The sequence below is a fragment of the Saimiri boliviensis genome, chromosome 9, assembly GCF_048565385.1.
Source record: "Saimiri boliviensis isolate mSaiBol1 chromosome 9, mSaiBol1.pri, whole genome shotgun sequence".
Taxonomy (NCBI): Eukaryota; Metazoa; Chordata; class Mammalia; order Primates; family Cebidae; genus Saimiri; species Saimiri boliviensis.
Genome location: NC_133457.1, coordinates 40,475,147 through 40,500,379, shown reverse-complemented (window position 1 = coordinate 40,500,379; position 25,233 = coordinate 40,475,147). Strand labels below are relative to the sequence as shown.

At 35.7% G+C, this 25,233-nt stretch overlaps 1 protein-coding gene across 8 annotated transcripts in view; it reads right to left on the bottom strand.

The window, feature by feature from the left end:
* RARB (retinoic acid receptor beta) overlaps positions 1-25,233 on the bottom strand; it is a 1,029,560-nt gene that overhangs the window by 490,700 nt on the left and 513,627 nt on the right. For 7 of the 8 annotated variants that reach the window (XM_074405735.1, XM_074405733.1, XM_074405734.1 and 4 more), the window contains one exon: positions 23,918-23,969. The gene's annotated coding sequence lies outside the window, so the exon portion shown is untranslated. Of the gene's footprint in view, positions 1-23,917; positions 23,970-24,648; positions 24,822-25,233 lie in introns of those variants that run through there. The other variant, XM_074405739.1, reaches the window with a different exon arrangement.

Genomic DNA, 25,233 nt, shown 5'->3' with positions numbered 1-25,233 from the left:
ATAAGAAACACAGATATGACAGAAATGCTACAATTAGTGGACAATGATTTCAAAAGTTACTGTAAATATATTCAATAGTTTAAATAAAAGATGGACATAATGAGTGAACAAATGGCAAATCCCAACAGACAAATACAAACTATAAGAGAACCAAATTAAAATTCTAGAATTGAAAAATACTGTCTGAAAAAAAAATAAATCATTGGATGAATAATAGCAGATTTCAAATGCCAAAGAGATCAGAAAGCTTGGAGAATGGCAGAAACTAAGATAAAGCCCAACAGTTAAAACGGAAATAGACAAAAGAATAGAGCTTTAGTGATTTGTGGGACAACATAAAATAGGTTACCGTACATGCAATTAGGGTCCTCTAAGAAGAGAAAAGATAGATTTGGTAAGCAGAAATATCTGAGCGAAAATTAATCAGTAATCTTCCATAAAATTATATCAAATACATTGGAACTATTTAGATTCAAGGATCTTAATGAGTCACAAACAGAAAAAAAGAAAAATCATACTTTAAAGATATAATACTAAAAAAAAAAGAGAGAAAAGTCTAAAAGTAGCCAGAAGGAAAAAAACACATTATACGCAGAGGAACAATGATAAAAGAATAATAGCGACAATACAGGCAAGAAGGCAATCTAAAAACATCTCTAATTTATAGAACTTTAAAAAAAAACAGCTTTCAAGCTAGAATTGTATAGCCAATAAAAATATTCTTAAAAAATAAAGGTGATATTAAGATGTTTTCAGAGTAACAAAAGTTTAAAGACTTCAGCACCAGGAGACTTGCACTATATAGACTTGTATTCTAATATGTATTTATTGGAAACATCAGAGAAAGTTCTTCAGATTGAAGCAAAATACTGGCAGAAGGAAATTCAACATAAATAAGGAGCTCAAGAAAAGATGAATTTTTTGTTGTTTCTTAATTTATTAAAAGACAAGTGATTGCTTAAAGAATAATAATAATGTGCTCTCACTTTATTAAAAGACAAGTGACTGCTTAAAGAATAATAACAATGTGCTCTAAATTTCATAAAATACCTAAATTAGAGAAATAACACAAAAGATAGGAGAGGGTAAATGGAAAGATAACATTGTAAGGTTTTTTAACATTATACTTGGAGAAATAGAATTATCAATCAAAATAGGCTAACATGAGTTGAAGATGCATATCATAATATCTAAAACAAGTGCAAAAATATAAAGGAGTATGATTACTGAATGTAGAGAAAGAAACAAAAATACGAACAAACAAACAAAAACCAGAAAAAACATCCCCAATTAATCTTAACAAGGCAAAAGAGAAGGAAGAATAGTTATGAACAGAGGGGAGAAATACAAATAGCAAGATGGTATACATAAACCCAACCTATATAAATATAACATATAAACAGACTAAATACTTAATTAATAGGAATAAACTGACTGGATATAGAAGAAGGTAAGTTCCACTTCTACACTCTTTAAAAGCCTAATTATTTTACACTTTAACTTAAAATATAAATACGGAGGTTAAAAAAATGATTAAAATATATAATGGCAACTGTTATCAAGGGAGCTGGAGTGGCTGTATAAATGTCAGCAAGGTAGACTTGGACAGAATATTGCAGAGACAGAGATGATGAAGAGTAAATTCATCAGGAAGACATGAAAATCCTAAACGTCTATGCACCTAATAACAGAGCTTAAAAATATATGAAACAGCCGGGCGCGGTGGCTCACTCCTGTAATCCCAGCACTTCGGGAGGCTGAGGCGGGTGGATCACAAGGTCAAGAGATCGAGACCATCCTGGTCAACATAGTGAAACCCTGTCTCTACTAAAAATACAAAAAATTAGCTGGGCATGGCGGTGCGTGCCTGTAATCCCAGCTACTCAGGAGGCTGAGGCAGGAGAATTGCCTGAACCCAGGAGGCGGAGGTTGTGGTGAGCTGAAATCGCGCCGTTGCACTCCAGCCTGGGTAACAAGAGCGAAACTCTGTCTCAAAAAAAAAAAAAAAAAAAAAAAAATATATATATACACACACACACACACACACACACACACACACATATATATGAAACAAACACTAGCAAAAGTAAAGGGGGAAATAGGCACATGTACAATTACAGTTGGAGATTTTAATGTTCCTTTCAATAGCGGATAGATCAAGTAAGCAAAAATCAGTAAGGATGTAGAATATTTGTGAAGCACTGTCAATTATCTTGACCTAAATGATATTTAAAGCGCACTATATCCCACAACCACAGAATATATATTATTCTCAGAAGTACATGGAACATTCACCATGAGATACGCTGTATGCTAGGTCATAAAATGAAAATCTTAATAAATTATAAGTGTCAAATATTATATAGAGTATATTATCTGAACATAACTGAATTCAATTAGAAACTAACAGTAAAAAGATACTTGGAAATTAGCAACATATTTCTAAGTAACTCATAATTAGTTTAAAATATTTTGAATTAAATTATAAAAGAACTCAGAGTACCCAATCTTGTGAGATGTAGTTAAGACGGTGCTTAGAGGAAAAACTGGTCTAATGATCTAAATTTTCACCATGAGAGGGTGCAAAAGAGCAAATTAAACCCACAATATGCATACAAAAAAAATTAATAAAGATAAAGGAGATCAGATATTAAAAAAAAGGCCAGCAAAATTACAGAAATGATTTTTTTAATTAATAAAATAAATAACTCCAAGCATCAACAATGAAAGAAAAAATAGGTACACTGGATTTCATCAAAATTAAGAACTTTGTGCAAATTTTTTAAAAAAACCTTAAAAGTAGAAAAAAGTATTCGTAAAACATATTTGATAAAGCTCTAATACCTAGAATAAAAAATTCCTACAAGTAAAACAATAAAAAGTCAACTCAATTCAAAAACGGCAAGTGGCTATTCCCAGCAATTCTACCCTAAAAGTTGAGAGCAGGGACATAAACAGGTACTTGTTCACCAATGGTCGTGGCAGCATTATTCTCAATAGCCAAAAGATGGAAATATCTCAAGTGTTTATTAACAATGCATGGATAAACAAAGTATGTTATACAAAGATAATACAATATTACTCATCAATGAGAAGAAATAAAGTTCTTATGCATACTGCAACATGGGTGAACCTTGAAAACATTCTGCTAAATGAAACAAATCAGACACAAAAAAATCTAATGTATGATTCTACTTTTACGAAATATCTAAAATAGGCAAATTCATGGAGACAAAGTCCATTAGAGGTTGCCAAAATCAGAGCTTCTGTTTGGTGTGATAAAAAAATTTTGGAAATTATGATGATGGTTATACAACGTTGTTTAATTAATGCCAGTGAACTGTACACTTAAAAATAGATAAATGCAAATTTTACAAGGAAGAAATAATACCAAATTTATACACACTCTTTCAGAAAATCGAACAACTCTTTACAACTCATTACTTTCAGCCAGAATAATCCTGTTAAGAAAACTAAACAAGAAGTTTGTAAGAAAAATTTAGACTAATATTCCTCATGAGCATAGTCCTGAAAATCTTAAAACTTTAGCAAACTGTGCCCAGCAATATATGAAAGGATACTACCTCATGACTAATCTGGTTTTATTCTGAAACAAATGTTAGTAATGTATGTATTTTTTAAAATTAGTGTTATGCATCATGTCAACAGAATAAAGAAGAAAAACTATCACCTAAGTCAATATGAAAAACGTAATTGCAAAAATTCAATGCACATATTATGATAGAAACCCTCAGCAAACTAGAAATTGAGAGGGGACCCTCTTATCCTAATAAAAAATTAGCATAATACTTAATGGTAAATGGTAAGCAACAGTTAATATAATACTTAATGGTACGTGACTAAATGCTTTCCCCTTAATATTGGGGGGAAAGGCATAAATACCTACTTTCACCACTTCTATTCAACAACGTATTAGAGGTTCCGTCTGGCATAATGAAGCAAAAAAAAGAATGAGCATTTAGGATAAAAAAGAATAGGTAAACTGTCTTTATTCACACAAAACAACTATGATTTGTCCAAGTTCTAAGATATTTATTTAAAATGCATAAGAAAATTTAGCAAGGTAGGATACAATCAATATGCAAAAATAAATTATATTTCTGAGTATTAGGATCAATTAGAAATTGAGATAAAATACAATACTGTTGACAAAAAAAGAAACATTTAGAGATAACAGAATAAGTATAAGCTCCAACACTGAAAATTATAAAATATCGTGAGAGATGTTTAAAAAAATCTACATAAATACAGAGATATACCGTGTTCATGGCTTCAAATGCTCAATATTGTTAAGATGTTAGTTTTGCTCAAATTGTTTTATAAATTCAGCACAATTCTTTTTTTTTTTTTTTTTTTGAGACAGAGTTTCGCTCTCGTTACCCAGGCTGGAGTGCAATGGTGCGATCTCGGCTCACCGCAACCTCCGCCTCCCGGGTTCAGGCAATTCTCCTGCCTCAGCCTCCTGAGTAGCTGGGATTACAGGCACGCGCCACCATGCCCAGCTAATTTTTGTATTTCTAGTAGAGACGGGGTTTCACCATGTTGACCAGGATGGTCTCAATCTCTTGACCTCGTGATCCACCCACCTCGTCCTCCCAAAGTGCTGGGATTACAGGCTTGAGCCACCGCGCCTGGCCCAAATTCAGCACAATTCTAATCAAAATCTCAACAGGCTCCTTTGTAGAGTTCCACAAACCGATTCTAAAATTTATATAAAAATGCAAAGAACCCAGAATAAGCAAAACAATAATATAATAGAAATACAAAGTTGGAGGACTTGCACTTCTTGACTTTATCTTAAAGTTACAGTTATCGAGACAACGTTGCATTGTCATAAAGATAAACATATCAATACAAAAATAGAAAATTCAAAAATAGAACCATACTTAAATGGTCAATTGATTGATGGAAGAGCCTAAATAATTCAGTAAGAAAATGAAAATCTATTCATCAGATAGTGCTGAGTATTAACAGTGAACTTACATTCCAGCTTTATATCACACAAAAGTTAATTTATAGTAAATTAAAGATCCTAAGATAAAAAGATAAAATATTACAGTTTCCTGAAAGCAACATAAAAATATTTTTATATTTTTTGAGGAAACAAAGATTTCTTAGAATACAAAAAGCACTAACCGGTTAAGATTAATAAATCTATTAAAATGAAAAACTACTGCTTCTCAAAAAGCATCAAGAAAATGAATAAAACATCCATAGCCAAACCATATATCTCAAAATATTTATATCTAGAATGTATAAAGAAACTCAAATTCAATAGAAGTCAAACAAAAATAGCAGATTTATGTAGCTATTTCAGAAAGGAAGAAATATCAATAAAAGCCACATGAAAACAGGGTCAGCCTCATTAGTTAGCAAAGATATTGTGATTAAATCACAAATGAGATGCTGCTTTATACCAAAAACATGGCTACAATTAAGAAGAATGACAGTAACTTCGCACATTGGTCAGAACATCAAGCAACCAAAGCTCTTATTCATCATAAGCAGTATTGTAAAATGGTAAAGCCACTCTGTAAAAAGGTTAGACAGTTCTTATAAAGTTGTGTCTTATATACACAGACACACACACACACACATTGTATTTCTGGACCACAACAATGTGTGTATATATTTATTGTGTGTATATACTATATATGTGTGTATATACTATATATGTGTGTATATACTATAAAATCCTATACAGTTATATAGTTATATGTATATATTTTACCTTTACACATATAACTATATACATATAACTATAGTTATATGTATATAAACAGTAATATAGTTATATACTAGTTATATGTATATAAACAGTAGTTATATATGTATATAAACAGTAATAGTTTATAGTTATAAACTATTATATGTTATATGTATATATGTATATAAACAGTAATATAGTTATATACATCTGTGTGTATATGTGTGTGTATATATATATATATATATATAAAACATAAAGGTAAAATATGCACACACACACACACACACACACACACACACACATATATATATATATATTTTTCTGTGATGCAGCATTTCCACTCTCAGATAGTCCCTAAAGAGAAATGAAAGTATGTATCTATAAAATGTTGTATAAAAATGTCATAGCAATTTTATTTATAAAATCCCACTCTGGAAATAACCAAATGTCCATCGACCAAAGAAGAATAGATAAACAGAGATATATTAGTATAATGGAATACTTCTCAACAGCAAAAAGAAAAAAGATTATTGAAACATACAACAACATGGATGAATCTAAAAAATATTATATTGGATAGATACAAAAGGGTAGGTTCATTTACACAAAGTTTCAGGCCAGACAAAATTAATCTTAGACAATAAAAATCAGAACACTAGTTGACTCACAGTCTGTAGAGGAGGACAATAATTGAGGAAGAATATGAGAGAACTTTCCAGAGGGATAGAACTATATCTTATTAGGGACATTTCATATATGTGTACATGTCAAAATTTATTAAACTCTGTATGTAAGATCTGCACATTTACTATATGCTTACTATATCTTGATTCAACAATTCATGCTCCAATGCATTTAGTTTAGAAGGAGTAGTTTAGGAAAACAGGACAACATATGCTATTTAAGTAACACATTAATAATCAATATTGGGTTTGACCATATGGGGAAGACCAACATATTTCTCTCTGGGCCCAAAACATAGTTGCCTTACTTTAGATGGCATACAGAAAATGACTTCAAAAGAAATTCCTCTTTTTCCATGCAAATCGAAAAGACTGGGAAAGCAGAGACCTGATGTCCTTAGTTACGAGGATGTTTATTTATGGCTCCCATCATATTGGACCAGATTTTTCTTAGAAATCCCACTCTCATGGGAAATACCTCACGGGAAGCACCGTTCATAAAGGAACCCCACATTTCTTGAAGTAGATTGAGGATCTCTTGTTCCTCCAGGTGGTAATAGGTCTGATTTGAATGAAGACTTCAGTCGTTATACAGGATTTGAAAACACCTTGTTTTATTAAAAAGCCAAAAAACAAAGCTTTTTAAAAAAACAAAATTAAACTTTTAAACAAAGCTTAATTATCAGACCTACTCAGAATTTTTAATATGCAAATATTCAGGGTTACTCTTCAAATGTGGAAATACATCACGAAAACTTTTTAAACCTACTTTTGCGTGGAATCACTTATTCACTGAAAATATCAGCAAAGAGCAAGAGTTTCATGGAAAATAAATATGGTGGACAAATTTAAATCTAAAATAGTCACAGATTTCTAGTAACTGCCATTACATGTACAAAGCATATATAATGCTCCTGAATTAAAAAATTAACTGCTTCTGTGGATAGTACTTACTATTCCGTTTAAGAGCTTGTTAATGTACTGAGAGCTTAAATCTTTAAACAGATTATTGATCCATCTTAATAAAGATTTTTGAGATTACAAAGCAATAAACTATATCTGAATTCATTTTTAAAAGTTTATTTTGATGACCAGAGGCTGACTGTGGGTTTTCTAGCATTATCTTTCAAGCATCTAGTGGCACAATCAAATAAACAACTTGCTCATCTACAAACTGAAGTGTCAAGAGAGATAACCCTTCAATTTGTTGATTCATCAGTCAATTGATAAGCCTAAAATCAATTTATTTTTCATATAAGCTCTTCCACAGAAAGCTCCCAAATCCATACTTTCTCTTCTCTGCTAGGTAACTCCAAAACAGTATGCTGAAATAATATTGCATCAGGGGATTCTCCAACAAATGTCATAGTCATTTGCTTTTACAATTTTTTTTTTCCTGAGGACAATTCTCTCACTAAAAGATCTCTACCCTCTCATCCCCTTTCTCTATATGGATAATAAGAGGGTTCTTAGCAATTAGCAGAGTCCCAGTAAAAATATTTCCCCCTAGCTATAATGTAGCAATAACTAGAGTAAGCGGGGGAAATATTTTCCCTATCTACTTTAGTAAGGGCACATCCAAGTAGAGACATGCAGGATATCAGCTCAGGAATGCCCCAGGCTCAGCATCCATCTTTCTGCTCTTTTGCCACTTCCAGACTGACAGCTAAATTACTGCACACAAAAGGTTCCTGTGGGCTGTAACCATAATGCTGCCACTGAAACTAGTTTGTTGGCTAAAGGATAAACAGAGATGGAAGGACAATTTTCATTAACTGAGAAAGATGGGGTATAGGAAAGCAGAGCTAGATCTTCACGAAAAAATAAGCTTACAAACTCGAGGACAAAATGCAAGCAGACACACTCTAATTGTGCCGTAATTTTTTGTCAAGTGTCGGGGCACTTGCTGAATTATTGGAAGACCCGCACATCTGCATCTTAGACTGTGTTACATACTCTCTGTGCCTGATGGCAAAGCATAGAGGATTTTTTTTTTCACCTGTAAATGTAATTTAAATTTGAGCAATAAAGAGAGACAGTCAACAGTTTTTCAAAATTGAAATGACAAATTATTTTCAGGAAAATTCACTTTGTTAAGATGTTATGAAACTACAGGACTGGGAACTAAGATTGAGAAATGTGAGGAAAATCACTAAATTATTTGCCAAATACGTACAAGTCACTGCGCTACATACATAGGAAAAAAGTCCTGAGCTCAGTGACCCTACAGCTTAGATTAAGCAGAAGAAAGACATCCTCAGACATATACCAGGTTACAAAAGTGAGGCTGGTAGGAATCACATTTTCCTTGGTATCTATTTCATCTCCATTTGTCAGTGGTACAACATGATACTGCAGTATACATAGTAAATAGTAAGTCTTTGATACACATGTCTTCAAGAAATTAATTTTTTTTTCTGTAAGGGAAAATGTAACAACAGCCATATAAAAAAAGCTACAGATACGTAACTTGGTAGGCTTTGAAGGGTGAAGCATTTACTTCCAGTTGGAAGGGTAAAAGATAACCATGTATATGTGGCATGTGATGTGGGCCTTAAGGAGATTCACAGTGACAGTAGGGAGAACAAATGGCGGTGTGAACACAGAAGCGGAGAATTCCCAGGGAGTAACGAGAAATAGCACCAGAATTCTTTTTTTTTTTTTTTTTTTTTTTTTTTTTTGAGACGGAGTTTCACTCTTGTTACCCAGGCTGGAGTGCAATGGCGCGATCTCGGCTCACCGCAACCTCCGCCTCCTGGGTTCAGGCAATTCTCCTGCCTCAGCCTCCTGAGTAGCTGGAATTACAGGCACGTGCCACCATGCCCAGCTAATTTTTTTTGCACCTTTAGTAGAGACGGGGTTTCACCATGTTGACCAGGATGGTCTCGATCTCTTGACCTCGTGATCCACCCGCCTTGGCCTCCCAAAGTGCTGGGATTACAGGCTTGAGCCACTGCGCCCGGCTATCACCAGAATTCTTAATGGTCAGTAGCAACTGTCCAGGATAAAAATAAACACTCTCCTATCATTTAGATTTTCAGTAGCTGATTGGGAAGCAGACGCTATTTTTAGCCACCTGTGTAACTGAAAACCACCAACTCAGGTTATACTATGACTTGGTAAATAATTGTCACAAAGCTATTCTTTTTCAAAATGTCAGAAAAACCCTTATGCGGAGGAAACACTACTCCTTTGTGTATTAGGAGTTTTCCATTGTGATAAATTATGAATTGAAAATATACACTTTAATTTGATCTCCGGTTTAGTTTAGAACTGGCATTAGCTAGAGCTGTAAATTAATCCAGACTCTACTCAGTGTCTGGCATATTGCTTGATACGTAGTAGGTGCTTGAGAAATGTATGTCCAATGAATGAATAACAGAAGTCAAGATTTTGTCATATATTGAGGCATGAACTATTTAATAGGTGAATAAAAGCATGATTTACCAACTCTAGTCTCACACTTTGACACACTTTCAATTTAAAACCGAAAAATCCGAACACTGAATAATAAAGTCTAATTCACAAGGTAGCTGATGAAAAAAAAAATCACTGTCATTTCCCTCTTCTACTTTATACATTGAAATTGTGGTTTCTAATTTACCAAAGCCACTTACAGGCATCCTTGCTGTAGCCATGATATTTGTTTGTTTTTCAACATCTACTGTTCCCCTAGGATTTTTGCTTACAGGAATTACACTCACATTATTTACTGCAAAGCAAATTACCGCATGGTCTTCTAAAGTACTTTGATGAATTATCCACAGAAAGGGGGTCCAAGGCTCAGACGAGTTTGAGAAATGCTTTATACTCTGGGCTTACTCTTAGAGGTTGACTTTGTAAGTAACACATTTAAGGTTCTGAGAAACCCTGCAACAAAGAAACCTAACTGTTTAACCCAGTTTCTCAAACTTACAACCACGCAACCTATTTTGAAAGGCTTTCACTATCTTGCAGAACTAATGCTCTGAGGTGCATCCTTGGGACAACATCCTAACAGGGAGATCATCGACTCATGACCTGCACTGAATTTGTATTTTAAAATTGAGGCATCAAACACATGAAGGGAGAGAAAGGTGGAAGAGATGTCAGCAAGGTCATTCTGGCGACACTGGGCCTGCATTTTCACACCGCCTTGGTCTTGCTACCTCTTTCATGATCGATATGCTTTCTCTGCTTCATCATGGCTGAGATATTCCCTTTGTATTTCTCCCTAATTATTTTCAGTGCACACATCACCTAACTATGGCTCCTATAGATATTTGACTTTGAAATTTTAAATGCTTGTCTGTCATTCAGTCGTCCCTAATATTCTTTTAAGAAATATGAATGACAGTATTCAAATGGCAGGAAAAAGAAGTCAGTGTAAAACGAAACCCTCCTTGTAGGTAGGTAGAAGTCATTTCTAAGTGTGCTGAATTTCACATAAACAATAGAATCCAGAGAGGTTCTTATATCAGACCGTGGCCTCTCAATGGTATTTGCCCCATTCTTTGCATCTGAAAACCCAAAAGCTCTTCACATATTATGAGAGTCTTGAGGTGGCTCCAGCAGTTATCTCTATGAAGTAGTTCACTTGTGCTCCCCTCAAAATGGATCTATCCTCCCCAATGTTATCACTCCTCATTTCTTGTTTTATGTCTTGAGGCTCACAGGCCAGTGACTGGTTGCTCAACCGGACCTTGGAGTTCAAGAGTGAACTCTCTCACCTACTAAAAATCAGCACTGGGTCTTCACAGAGGATCGCTCTCATGAAGAGGCGACGGGCTCTCCAGAACGTGTCCTTATTCCCATTTTCACACTTACTCTTCTGAGCTGAAATTGTTAAAATGCCTAGTTTTAAGATTCGAATTGTTATTAAACATATTTTCCTAAATTTTAAAATCAAACATGTATTAGTTTGCAAATTTTGAGGCAATGGGAGGACCGAGGCAGAACAGAAAACCAGAAGGGATATCTGACACCCTATCATCATGAACCCTTCTAGCAGGAAAGACCAACAAAGAAATGAGAATCGTTCGAGATAAGAACCACCACAGGACAAAGGAAATGGACAGCATTTTCTGTCTGTGCCTCATATGGATTCTCCAAAATGTGTAAGCCACTTGCAGGTAGCACGGTTTGTCTTCACATTGATGGATTTCAAACATCTTCGGGAAGCTTTTTTTAAATGCGCATTACGCATGACAACAGCATGACAATAATACTCATACACTGGGCATGTCAAAATGTCCTCCTACTTCCTTTATTCTTTATTACTTTGGGCTAAAGGTGAATTTAACCAGTGCCTCTTCTTATACCTTAAGACCAGAGTTTCTCCTCCAAGTATTTTCCAATTTGAATCTTTTACCGTTTTAATCATGCCATTGATCAGCATTCCATAATTCATTATTATTCTCCTTCCTCTCAGCCGACTGATTACATTACAACAAAAGAGTATGTAACCTTATTGCCTAGACAGGAAGCAAACGAACTAATGCTCCGAAGTAGGAGTTTCTTTTTTATGGTTTTCTCATTTGGCAAGAAGGAGTTTCAAGCAGGAATTTGAAACACACAAACCACTCAAATCAGATGGGGCATCTGGATTACTGAATGTTGGCTTGGGTGTGGCGGGAAGAGTATATTCTTTCTCTTTCTAGTGTGATTGTGTTTCTGCAAAGTCTCAGATTAAATCCAAAGTACCATGGCATGTTTACATTGTTAATTTTACAGCCAAAGTGACTGTTTGTGACTATCAAAATCTACTAGAACCCCCTTGTATGGTTTGGGTTTTGGATCTAAATTTCCTGCTAATTACCGACATTCATTCATTCCATAAATATTTATTGACTACCTACTAATGGGCCAGTTTCTCTTCTGAGGACTGCAGACGTAGCAGTGATGGGATAAAATTCCTAGCTTGCATGGAGCTTTCTTTTGAATGGTCTTATTTTTAAGAAGCCCATTAAATCCTTACATTCTAGTGTCTCTATTTTACATTTGTTTCTGTTCGTGGCACTCGAGACTCAGAAGAAGCCTGGTAGATCCAGTCTGGTAAACGTCAATGCTGCAGCCCAGGGCAAGGAAGAGCTTGAGGGGAATTCATTCTGGCTGCATTTTAAAGGCTGATACCCCAATAACCTGGATCCTCCCTAAAATGTAACCACAAGGCAATAGAGACCACAGTGTTACTGCATTGGGTGTGTTAAAGTAATAGATGGTCATGGAGTTCATTTCATCATATTCTGCAGATGAAATGACTGATGCCTGCAGGGACTCAAAAACCCAAACATACCTCGAGACTGTAAGCTCCATAAAAAGCAGGCTTTACCTTGAACTTTCCACATACGGTTGTCATGAGGGTTAAAGGAATGTAAAGCACTCAAGGATTGTGTCTGGCAAATATTTCTGTGCTATATAAATGTTAGCTGCTATACTAATCACTATCATATCCTCTGCATTTTGTATATTGTAAATACTATAATTTTTCCTGTTTCTGTAAAGAATGGGGGGGGGGTCTTATTTTGATCATTTCATATAACTCCAACAGCACCTAAGAGTCCTTGATATCAGTGGTTTCTAGTTAAGTGCTTATTGAACTGAATTAGAAAAGTGTGTTTAAATCTGTTCTATTAAGACTTCAAACATCTCTTACAGTCACTTCTATGAGTTAAATTACATGTATGCTCTCCCTCGTCCCTCCTACTCTCCCAAAAAATAGGTTTAAGACTTACCCTCTGAATAGGATCTTATTTGGAAACAGGGTTGATGCGGATGTAATTAGTTCAGATGAGATAACATTGGCGGAGGGTGGGCCTCTACTCTAATTTGACTGGCATCTTATAATAAGACAGCCATGCAAAGACAGACACACACAGGGAGAACACATTATGTGCTGGTGAACGCAGAGACTGCAGTAATAGAGTTGCAAACCAAAGAACCCAACAGGTTCCTGGCAAAAAAACAGAAGTTACGAAGAATTAAGGAAGGATTCTCCACCACTGGTTTCAGAGAGAGCATGGCCTTGCCTCATACCATGATTCCAGACTTCTAAGCCTCCAGAACTGCCAAGCAACAACCTTCTGCTGCTTTAAGCCACCCAGTTCGTGGCACTTTGTCATGACAGCCCTGGGAAACTACAGTCACAACTCAGCCTCACTGTGTGGTTCATATCAGTAGTTGGGTCAGACGGGCTTCCTGAATGGAGGCCACACCACAGAAATGTACTGTTCATTTTGTATCTCAACATTTGTATATGGAATATTTGCTACTGAAGGGTCAAGACAGAGTCGATTGTCCCAGCAAAAAGACTGCTCATTCATCTAACTTTCCCTGCCTCCCTCCTCGTTCCGATGGTCTTGACATATGCCAGATAAAACGCTGCGATAGTATATACACAGGGAGCCACAGTGCAGTTCCCTCTGAGATTTACAGCGCTCTTGCCTTTACATCCAGGTGGTAGACGGTGAGATGAGGGATTTTTGAGACAGACTGGGGAAGCAAGATCACTCTGGGAAGTTTCCAGAGTTCTCTTGGTGACCTAAGAACTCTATTCAATAGGAAATAATTCCTTGCTTGGGTGGAACGATGCAGCATATAAATTTGGTACAATATATGCCAGTTAATTCAACAAAATGTCAAACTGTCTGGGAAAGCCCTTAGAAAAGGTTTACTTTCTGTGTCACCAGGGAACTGAGTGATAGGAGGGAAAGCTCATGAAAATGAGATTTTCTTTAACTTCTGCCTAAAGTGAATAAATCAGTGGGATTTTTCAAGTTCCCTCAATATCAGTGAGTTTATTTCATAAAGCAGACAAGTATTTATAGACTCCAAAATATCTTTCTCCCAGTCCTGCTCTAGCCTAATTGCTCGTCTTCTCTCTTTTTCCTTTCCTTCTTCCTTATCCTTCTCTTTGCATAGCTGCCGGGGAAAAGATTTGTCTGACAACTGCTCTTACCTCTTAGCTTTTAAAAACCATGGTGTGTATGAGAGGTCTTGACTTCATGAGTTTTGCTCTTGATTTTTTTTTTAAGAGGAAGATTTAGTCTCCCTGCCCTGAACTGGGTTTAGGGTAATTGTGTATCTGCTTGAGGGCTGAATGCAATCTCTAGCCTTTTTCATAAAGTTTATGGCCCTATTGCCCCTTTAAAGGTCTCATGTGGCTGATTGATAGGCTCATTTCTGATACTAACCATAAAGAATTGGCCATCTTGAAGATAAGCCGCTCTTCCCCTGAGCATTACAAGAGGGAAAGGCGGGCCACCATTACAGATGACGCCTCCATTATAGATGGTGCTTCCTGCCTCAATCAGATTCATCCTTCAGCGGCCCCGGCAGTGCTCTGTGCTGAGGGACTGTACCACAGGACATATAAGCTCAGTCAAGTCCTTTTAGTTAATGGGCATCTAAGGATTAAAACATCATCATGGACGCGTAGAAAAAAGCACTAGCTAACACCTCATTTCATAACTTCTGTTAATTTTCTCTTGGTGTCATTAACCAGAAAACAAGTTACCAGTCTCACAGAATTCATCATTTAAGCCTTTTATTTAATTTAGCTATTCCTCAATATTACCCCCCACCTTTCTGTTTTCTTAGTTTCCATCTAAATCTATTTCTTTCCTTCTCAAACTGTCTCTCAAATATCTTGTCATGGGAGAAGTATAGTGATCAGTGATTCTTTCTTAACTTCTGCAACTTGTATGTTCTACAGACTGAGATAGGTCAAAATGGAACTTGAACTCTTAGAAAAGAGCAAGGGAAGGAGGAAGGGAAAAGTAGACAAAAGGGGAGAGGGGTCGTGGGTGGGGGAGGTACACTCAAGAGTGGGAAGGGGGACAGATTTTATGAATGAATGTTGAGCTTTAATCCTTAAGATTTAATTTCCTTTTTTTTGCACTGGCTTGATCTCATCTTACTACAACCTGCACCTCTTGGGTTCAAGTGATTCTCATGCCTTGGCCTGAGTAGTTGGGATTACAGGTGCACGCCACTGTGCCCAACTAATTTTTGTATTTTTAGTAGAGATAGGGTTTTACCATGCTGGCCAGTCTGGTCTCCCAACTCCTGACCTCAAGCAATCTGCCCGCCTTGGCCTCCCAAAGTGCTCAGATTATAGGCATGAGCCACCACACCCTGCCAAGATTTAATTTCCTGGAAGAACGGGAGTTAATTTTTTCTAACCAAAAACTGTGACATAGATGTTGAAAAAGAACTGATATAACCTGACAGCTTATCAAGTGCAGGAAGCAAAAAGAGAGAAGCAGAGACCAGAAGGCAAAAGTGGTGAAAGCATAGGAGGAGAAGCGGGTTTGCAAAGGAAGATTTATTCTTCATTCAAATATTTACTGACCATGTTTTATAGGGTAAGTATGGTACTAGGACTAGGGATAACAGAGATAACACATCATCAATGCACAGAAGTAACCCGCATTTTAAGCAATGGAAACATCAAAACTGTACATCAAATAATTAATGAAACATTGTAATGTGATAAAAGGCATGTAGAAATGTTGCTAACACCTCTATATCCACTCCAGTCTGGTTTCTTTCTTTCATCAGGTCATAAAACAGCTCCTGCCAATGTCTGAACCAATAGACCATTTCCTCCATCTTGAAGCAGTCTTTTCTTGTGCTGTCTGTGTGTCATATTCTCTAGTTTTCCAACTACTTCTCTGCTTCTTTTCTATCTCTTTTGCAAGCTCATCTCTTTAAACATCATTTCATCAAGGTCAGGTCCTGTGCTCAGTTTTGTTTCACATACTCTCTTGGGAAATATCATTCAACCTCTGGCTTTGACTGCCTTTAATACGACAAGGACACTCAAATGACCTCTCCAGGCAGGCTTCTCTCTCTACAACCATGAGCCCACCCACGATCAGCCGTACCCTTGCTGAGGCGGCTTCTAAATGAGTCTATGTCTGCCAGTTAGGGTCTTGCATTTTTTTGGCTATGCGCTATCAGTGTTAAACGTAGAGTCCAGCATGCAGTCGTAGTTCACTGTTTACCTAACTGCTGACTGGAAGTGAGGCAGGACTTTGGAGAGGAATGCACAGTACCACTCCGCATAAGGGGAGGCTGGGTCATTCTGCTTCAGCACTGTGGATACATGACCAGACTGGTGAGCCGAGATACAGTAGAACAGCTTTTCAGGTGAGAATTATTACGTGAGGTTTACACAGATGAGGACAAAGGAGTATAATATGCCAACTACCTCGCTTCTCAGAAAATATTCTACAAGTTGACTTAAGTTCACATGATACATGTTCAAAATGTTCATTGTGCTTTGTAATAGAAAATAAAACAGAAGGCTGCTTAAATCATGGTATGTCAATATAATGAAATGTAAGTACTGATACATGCTATAACCTGGATAAACCTTGAAAACACTGCTGTGTGAAAGAAGCCAGTGCAAAAGAACACATATTGTATGATTCTACATGTGCAAGAAATGTCCAGAATATGCAAATCTTTAGAGATAGAAAGTGGTTTATTGGTTGCCTATGTTTGGGGCCAGTAGATATGAGGTGGGGAGTTATTGCTAATAGGTATAGGATTGTGTTTGGGGGAAAATAAAAACGTTACCAAATTAGACCATGGTGATAGTTGCAAAATTCTGTGACTATATGGGAATCATTCAGTTGTGCAATTTAATTATGTGAATTTTACAGTATGTTAAGCATGTCTCAAAGGTTTTTTTTTGTTTTTTTTTTTTTTAATGCACGTGTTCAAAGCTAGGAATGATGAAACTTTAGTCATACAACTCATAGAGTTTGTGAAATTCTCCTTTGGCTTTTCAGACGAGAACTGTATAACTTAGGACGACTTCCGAGATGCTACTTAGAGACATGAATAATAAAGGGTATCAGTGCTTCAGTTTTCTGGAGTTTGAGTCTAAAAATGTAACACCGCACCTACCCCCACCACCCCTTGGAAGAGCCACAGAAATTTTCCCAGCAACTATAATAGAATCTGCACCATAGTGTTACCAGCAATGATTTAAATCATACTAAATTGTATTTTGAGGAAATTATTGTACTCCCCTTTCAATCCTACTCTAAAACTTCTGATTCTCTTGATAAGAAAGGTGGTTTGAACGGGGTATGTCTTCTATAGCTCCTTGTAACTGAGAGATCAGATTTGAGACTCAGAGCTTTCCTCAAGCCACGCCATCTAACTTGGACCCAATCACGTTGTTTTTCATCCGGTTTCTTTTTATGGGCTACCTCCTATTTGAGGTAAGTGAAGCCGATTTAATATTTATGGCGGTGTCATAATTTGTCAATTTTGAAATGCACTTAAGCTAAAACAAAAAATGTACAGACCGAAATAAAACCACGAAATAAATGCGAGTGAAAAATGCTTCCAACAAGGCAAAATGTATGCCAGTGGAATTTGACTAACTGAAGTTTAAGGAATAGCTTAAAGACGACAGCAGTCATAAAATCTTGAGGTTCAAAGGGTTCTGTAGACCTTGGGGTTCGAGACAAATTTCTTTTTTTTTACAGATAGAGAAACAGACCTTGGGACGTTAGGATCTTGCACAGGGTTACCACAGGCTATGTTTTCAGACTCAGCTTCAAGATAAGAGAAGCACTGGTAGCTCTTCTTACTCCATATCACTAAGAGTCTCCGAAGTTGTGGGAGAGACACACAGAACTAAGCACTACTTTGTGACTTAGCAAGACTCAAGGAAGACTCTAATCACCAAATGCCAAATTCAAATGATCTCCTCATTTCTGACTGCAGTTGAATGTTCTTGAACTTTTACTAGGGGCAGGCATAGAGACAGAGAGGGGATTACGAAAGGTAGGCAGATGGGGGCCGGGCGGGGCGTCGGGTGGGTAGAGCCTACTAGCCTGCCTTATTGTAAAAACGCCAAAGCTAATTTTGATGATTGCTTTAGTGATATAATGATAACCGAGATTAAAGCAAGCAGGCATCCACTTTAGGATATGAGAACTGGAATTTTAGATTTCATTATAAGATTGCCATCTCAACAAAATAGTAGTATAATGGCAATGGATTTCCATTTTTTCCCCATTTCAGTTGAAATATTATCTCATAAATATACTTTGATACCAAAGAGATCTCTCAATTTTATGAGCGTTCTCTTTTATTCTTATGCTGATTTATCCCCAAAATATCTTTTTGATATACAGCCTCAATATTCTTGCCAATGTCCATGACATCAGCAATCAAAAATAGCATTTTTAAGTGTCTTTTTCATATACAGTTCTAACTTATCCAAAAAAGTACTGCTTAGCGCTCACTGAAACTTTCTTATAATATTACCAAGACACATTTATGGCTCATGTAGCTAATTATTACAATAAAGTGGCAAAAAAGCATCTATGAAAGGGGTTAACGTCACCCAGTGCTATTGTGAACTGAAGGAAGGGAAAATAGGAAGGGAACTAATAAAACAACACTAGAACAACACTAGAAGGAAATGCTGTTTTTTCCAAATTACATTTTTAGTAAACTAAGGTTCTGAGACCATGTAGCTAGAAAATGACAGAGCTCTGTGTCTCTATCCCACCAGTCTCGGAACCCAGACCAATCCCATATGGGTCAGCCTTTCCAGGCCTTGGAAGTGTTTTACTCACTGAGGCTGTTAGATACAAAGGTAGTGATCAAATGTCATAATCCATGAGGTTCCTTTAGTTGAACAGGAAGAAAGCAAAGAATCTGGGATGCAAATGCCCTACACTAACCCAGCTTATGTGGGTCACACACACGGAGAATGATGTCAAAGAGCTCAGGCATAGAAGGCAGGCAATGGTGGCCATTGGCTCTGATCCTGACGGATAAGGAAGCCACGATTACCTGGCACACCTCAGGGTTTTTAGGTCGGTTAGGTATGCTTCATTTTAAATACTATTCTAGAGCTTCATTTTTTTTTCCAGTTTCTGGAATCACTTCTACATTATTATGAGACTTTCTAAAAACTCATTATTACTTTACTTATTAAAACTCCTAACAAGCAACCTGAAATTCTCCTGGTTTGTATATCATTTCTTCCTATATCAAGTAGGAAAAAATATACCTGTATCACTTAGTGAAATTCTAGCTTTTTTAAATATTGGTATTAAAAACTAGTTATCAGGTTAATAACTATTGTTTTCCTCTAGACATTGCATTTAAAAATCTGAATATATCTTGATATTCAGAAGATAATTTTAAACTACTGTAATAGAATAAATGAATCTTCGAAGTATACAAACAGCATGGACTGTAAATAGTTCTAATAGTATTATATTGTTCTAATAGTATTATATTGATTCAAGCACTGTGAAAGTATTTTCACTAGATGAGTCACATATTCCAGTAAAGTCTTCTTTTGCTATATATGGGATCATCTAAAAACACTGATCAAGATACAGATATGATTGTTCTACCCAAAGCATGAACAGAATTCATGACTATTTCTCTTATCACAGTGAGCAGATACTAAAGGTTCTTTAAGTTAATGTGTAGTTGGATGATACTTCGTACTGTATCTGAGAATCTGGAATGCTAATGCCCTACACTAACCCAGCTTATGTGGTTCACACACACGAAGAATGATGTCAAAGGGCTCACATGTAGAAGGCAGGCAATGGTGGCCATCGGCTCTGATCCCGATGGAGAAGGAAACCACTATTACCTGGTATATCTTGTGATTTTAGCACTTTGATGACCTTTGTGGTTGTTCTATAGGTGACTCTTTTACCAAAAATGAAGATTTTTTTTTTTAAGAAAGTGGTATTGCTTCCTTCTATGATTCATTAACTAGTGCAGAAATATGCATTTTTTTCAGCAAATGCAAAGAAGAAAAAGTTAGATAGAATCTTCAGCATGTAGAATAAACAGAATTTTATCCCTGAATAACCCGATTCCCTTATTACTCTGATGTCTAAAGAAGCTGCTGCCCTTTCATTTTAATGTGAGAGATACATAATTTCATTGTATTCTTCAAGGCTGTCAGATCATAAACAAATTGCCTTTGATAAAACATGCTTTCAATTTCTCCAGTGTAATGTTTAGTTTTCATTTTCATAAGAGGTTGTTTATTTTGGTGACTTGAATTGGTTGACTAGGATGTCAGTGTCTGGTACTCATCAGTAAAGACTGTGGACTGAGTTAAAATTCAGGAGAGCACAGGTTACTATCAAATTTATTATCCATAAATACTGTTCTGTTTCTAATACTTGAAAATCAGGCATAACAGACCATTTGAGTGAATAATTTGTGCCCTATTCTTCCCTAAAAGTCACTTAAGAATAAAGACAATTGGGACAAATCCTGGAGTTTCAACTTCTAGAATTCCTGCTGCTATGCCAGTTACCTTTGACATTTCAGTCTCCTGACTGTATGTATATGTGTGTGTGCATACGTACACACACACACACACACACACACGTGCACACACAATACCTTTCTCTCTTACCCTATCATAAGGCAGATTTCCAAAGAACTTTATATTTTTTTTAAAAATCCCCAATTACAAAAATAGTATATAAACATTGCAGAAAATTCTGAAAAATCCCCCCAAAAAACCCCAGAAAAATAAAAGAAAAATTATCTTTGTTAATTGCCTTGTTAGACTCCTTTGTCCTCATCTTATGTAAACCTCCTGTAATAAATTCTCACCTGAAAAGCTGCTCTACTGTATCTCGGCTCACCAGTCTGGTCATGTATCCACAGTGCTGAAGCAGAATGACTCAGTCTCCCCTTATGCGGAGTGGTACTGTGCATTCCTCTCCAAAGTCCTGCCTCACTTCCAGTCAGCAATGAAGTAAACAGTGAACTACGACTGCATGCTGGACACTACATTTAACACTGACAGCACATAGCTGAAAAATGCAAGACCCTAACTGGCAGACATAGACTCACTGAGAAGCCGCCTCAGCAAGGGTACGGCTGATCGTGGGTGGGCTCATGGTTGTAGAGAGGAAAACCTGCCTGGAGAGGTCATTTGAGTGTCCTTGTCGTATTAAAGGCAGTCAAAGCCAGAGGTTGAATGATATTTCCCAAGAGAGTATGTGAAACAAAACTGAGCACAGGACCTGACCTTGATGAAATGTTTAAAGAGATGAGCTTGCAAAAGAGATAGAAAAGAAGCAGAGAAGTAGTTGGAAAACTAGAGAATATGACACACAGACAGCACAAGAAAAGAATGCTTCAAGATGGAGGAAATGGTCTATTGGTTCAGACACTGGCAGGAGCTGTTTTACGACGTGATGCAGTTGGGTTACAGGATGTCCATAATTAAAATGTTAATAGATATTGGCCAATTTCACACTAGAAAAAGTTATTTCATGCTACATTCCCATCTACAAGGAGTAAGAGTGGAGATTTTCTTTGGCTTTGCCATTGCTGGATGTTATCAAGCCTATGTTTTATAAATAAAAGGCGAAACACAAAATACAGTTTTCCTATTTATTTAAATATTAGTATGCTTGAACACTTTTTTTCATTTTCTTTACTGGCTACCACTGTTTCTTCTGAGAATATCCAGTTCATATATTCTATTTTCCCACCGAATTATTTATATTATTTTAATGGATTTATCTATATAAACACATTCCCTTTCATTCACAAAGATGCTTTAGCTTTATCTTTTGCCATAAAGATATTTTGTACTTCTATATTCTTGTTCCCCTTCATTGATTCTTGATTCTACTATTATTTTCTTATGTTAAAAACCACTTTTATACTATAAATTCCAATATTTAGGGTTTTTTTTTTTCCAAATACGTTGTTCTAATGATTTTATTATTTACTCTTATGCCAGTGCCAAAATGTTTTAATCATTTAAACTTTAGTACATTTTATGCTGTGTTATTAAGTTGGGTAAGTTCTGTTTTTAAAAATTAATATACTTATTCTCACAAATGAACATTATATTAACTTGAATCATTTTTTTCCTCTAAATTGTAAACCACAGTCAATATTAATACTTAACTAGTAGAAAACTTATCTCCAAAATACAAAATTTAGCATATCAATATATTGGTATTAAACTACAACAATAAATTAGAATTATTCCAGCTTACGCTTAAATTTAGATAAAAGAAGCTATCTCTGAATGAAAAGCAACAGCAAAATGAAATACCAAGAAAACTGTGTTCAAATCTTAAAACACTCAACCAAATGTATAACTACACCAAGCAGAGAAGAAAACAAAGTTATAAGGTCATAAAAAATACATTCAAAATCAATTAGAAAAAAGCAATAAAGTTATTTGGGACTGCTATATAGATTCTGTTTTAAAATATCAATTGAACTTACCCAATATGTACACTAGAAGATTAAATAAAAATATGATTTATAATAAGAGAAATTTATAGCTAACCAGCATCACATCAATTTCTTATTTTCTCCTAGTACACTTAGATGTTTTTCTTTGCTATGCTTTGTATGTATTTATTTATCTTTCCCCAAAAATAATAATGAAGGAAATGATGAATAAATGAAATTTTATTTTCACTGTAATTAGATTTTCCCTCTAAAATATCTTCTATCTTTTTAAATCATTCTGAATTAAACTCTAATGTTTCATTTATTGCAAACGTTCCATGCCAAGTATGTTAATCCTTTCTCAGGAAATCTCAGGACCATTCTGGTAATAGTTATGTCTACACAACCTTTGCCAATAGTTTGAAATATGACTTTTGAGGGGATCCACATGATGTACATCTTTGACTTGTTGAGATACAGTAAATTTGACCACTTCTTCCCTGCTCAAATGCTTCATCTATGTGAGTACATAAATACTGCTTTTCCCCCATCCCCAAAGATGGCAAATTTTCTTACCTACTAACAGATGAATTATATAAATTATTTCATTTAATCTTCAGGATAATCCTGAAATCTGGGCATTAGTACTCGCACTCTACTCATGAGGACAGTGAGTCTACCTACCTTAATCAAGGTCACGGCTGACCTGGAAACTCAAATCCAGTTTCTGCCACCTACACCCAGGATAAACATTACGTTCCCCGCTCAGCTTCATTGTTTTCTAAATCAACGCAATTTTTTTTTCCTTCTGTATTCCAAGAATTAGCAAACTACAATCCGCTGGATGAATGTTACCTGATGTTTGTTTTTATAAATCTCATATTACTGGAATGTGATCACACTTTTGCTTACATATCGACCCAGAGCTGCTTTTGCAACACAGCAACAGGGTTGAGTATCTGTGACAGAGACTATAGGGTCCACAAAGTGTAAGAATTCACGATCTGGTCCCTTACAGTTTGCCACCATCTGCTCTCTACCATCTACATGTTAGCAGAGAGAAAATACGACATTTTATCTCTATCAAATATTCATAAAAGAACAATTTATAGACTCATTTTTACATATAGTATGATTATGTTTTTGGAAAAAATATAAATATTGGTTTTTATGTGTATATAAAAAGTACTTAAATTCATATCCCAAACTATGGTTATATTTGAACTGTTAGATTATAGAGAACTTCCATGTTTTCCAAAATATTTGTTCAAATGTATTTACTTCTTCTTTTGCTACTTACCAGGCATGGGCATTAGGGCAAGTTACTTCATCTCTGCAGTACTCTGTTTTATCTGTAAAACAAGTGGCTGGATTAGACAGTCTTTCAAATCCTGTTTAATTCTAATATTCTATACTGTATTTAACACCACTACTCAATTTTCTCATATAATGTAATTTTGATAGCTTTTTTAATAGGGAAAGAAATTTGCCAGGGATCCCACAACTTAAGATTTTCAATTGACCATTTCTAGTAGAATGTCATCTTCACTGACAACTCACTTCTTTAAGATTCTGTCAATGTAAACTCTTTCAAGAGAGAAGTCACCGGAATTCTGAGGTGCCACCATATTAACCAACCTAAGAATATATTTCTCATCAGAGATGACAGCAAACTCTGCTTTGAGGGGACAAAGGAATGAAGAATTCTCTGCCCTGATTCTGCTTGCCTTCTTTAAATGGGAGTTTTCGTTGTTGTTTCCATTCTATTGGTTGCATTCTTTTGTAATTTGTTGATTTGGTTTTGTAAACAGCATCACCTTGAACTTTGTCTTCACAATGTTCATATCCTAGAAGCTCCCATTTCCTCTAAATTTGATTTTGTTTCTAGTTTTATTTCCAAAGCAGCATTGCAAATCTTAAAGCCTCATTAAATACATATTCTAATTTCACATGAATAGAAAGCATAGAACACTGTTTTGTAGTCATTTTATGACTACTAAAATGACAAAAGTTAAAAATCAAAACAAGTACCTAGTAAAAGTGAGGTATGGTGAGAGTGGACATGTTTCCAGCTAGTGGAAGTCTCTATCAGCATGGGTTTTGTTTTTGTTTTTTCTCCAAGGGATCTTTTTCATCATATATCCAAAGCCTCAGGAGTTTAACCAAGCAATTTCACTTTTAGGAGTGTGCCCTGAGGAAATAATTAAAAGCAAAGAAATAGATAGGCATCCAACTATTTATAAAAATGAAAAACTGGAAACAAAGGTGCATAAATAGTGGCTTAGGTTAAATCAACTGAGATGCAACAAGGTAATTAAATACGATGCATCCATTAAAACTGTATTATAAAAAATGCAAAATATCATGGAAAAATTCTCATTTCAAAAAGCGGAAAATGGTTGTAAAATAATGTGTATAGTCAGATTTCTTGTACCAATGCACATGTATAAATACTTACGCATGTGTTAGAAACTGACTGGGATACTGGCCAAGACATTAATACTGGTTATCCCTTGGTGGTAGAATTGTGGGTAAAATGGTTTTGGGATTTTTTGTAACTTCCAAGTTTGCTGCATTGATTACATATTATATTATCATAGAATTATTTAGGGGCTA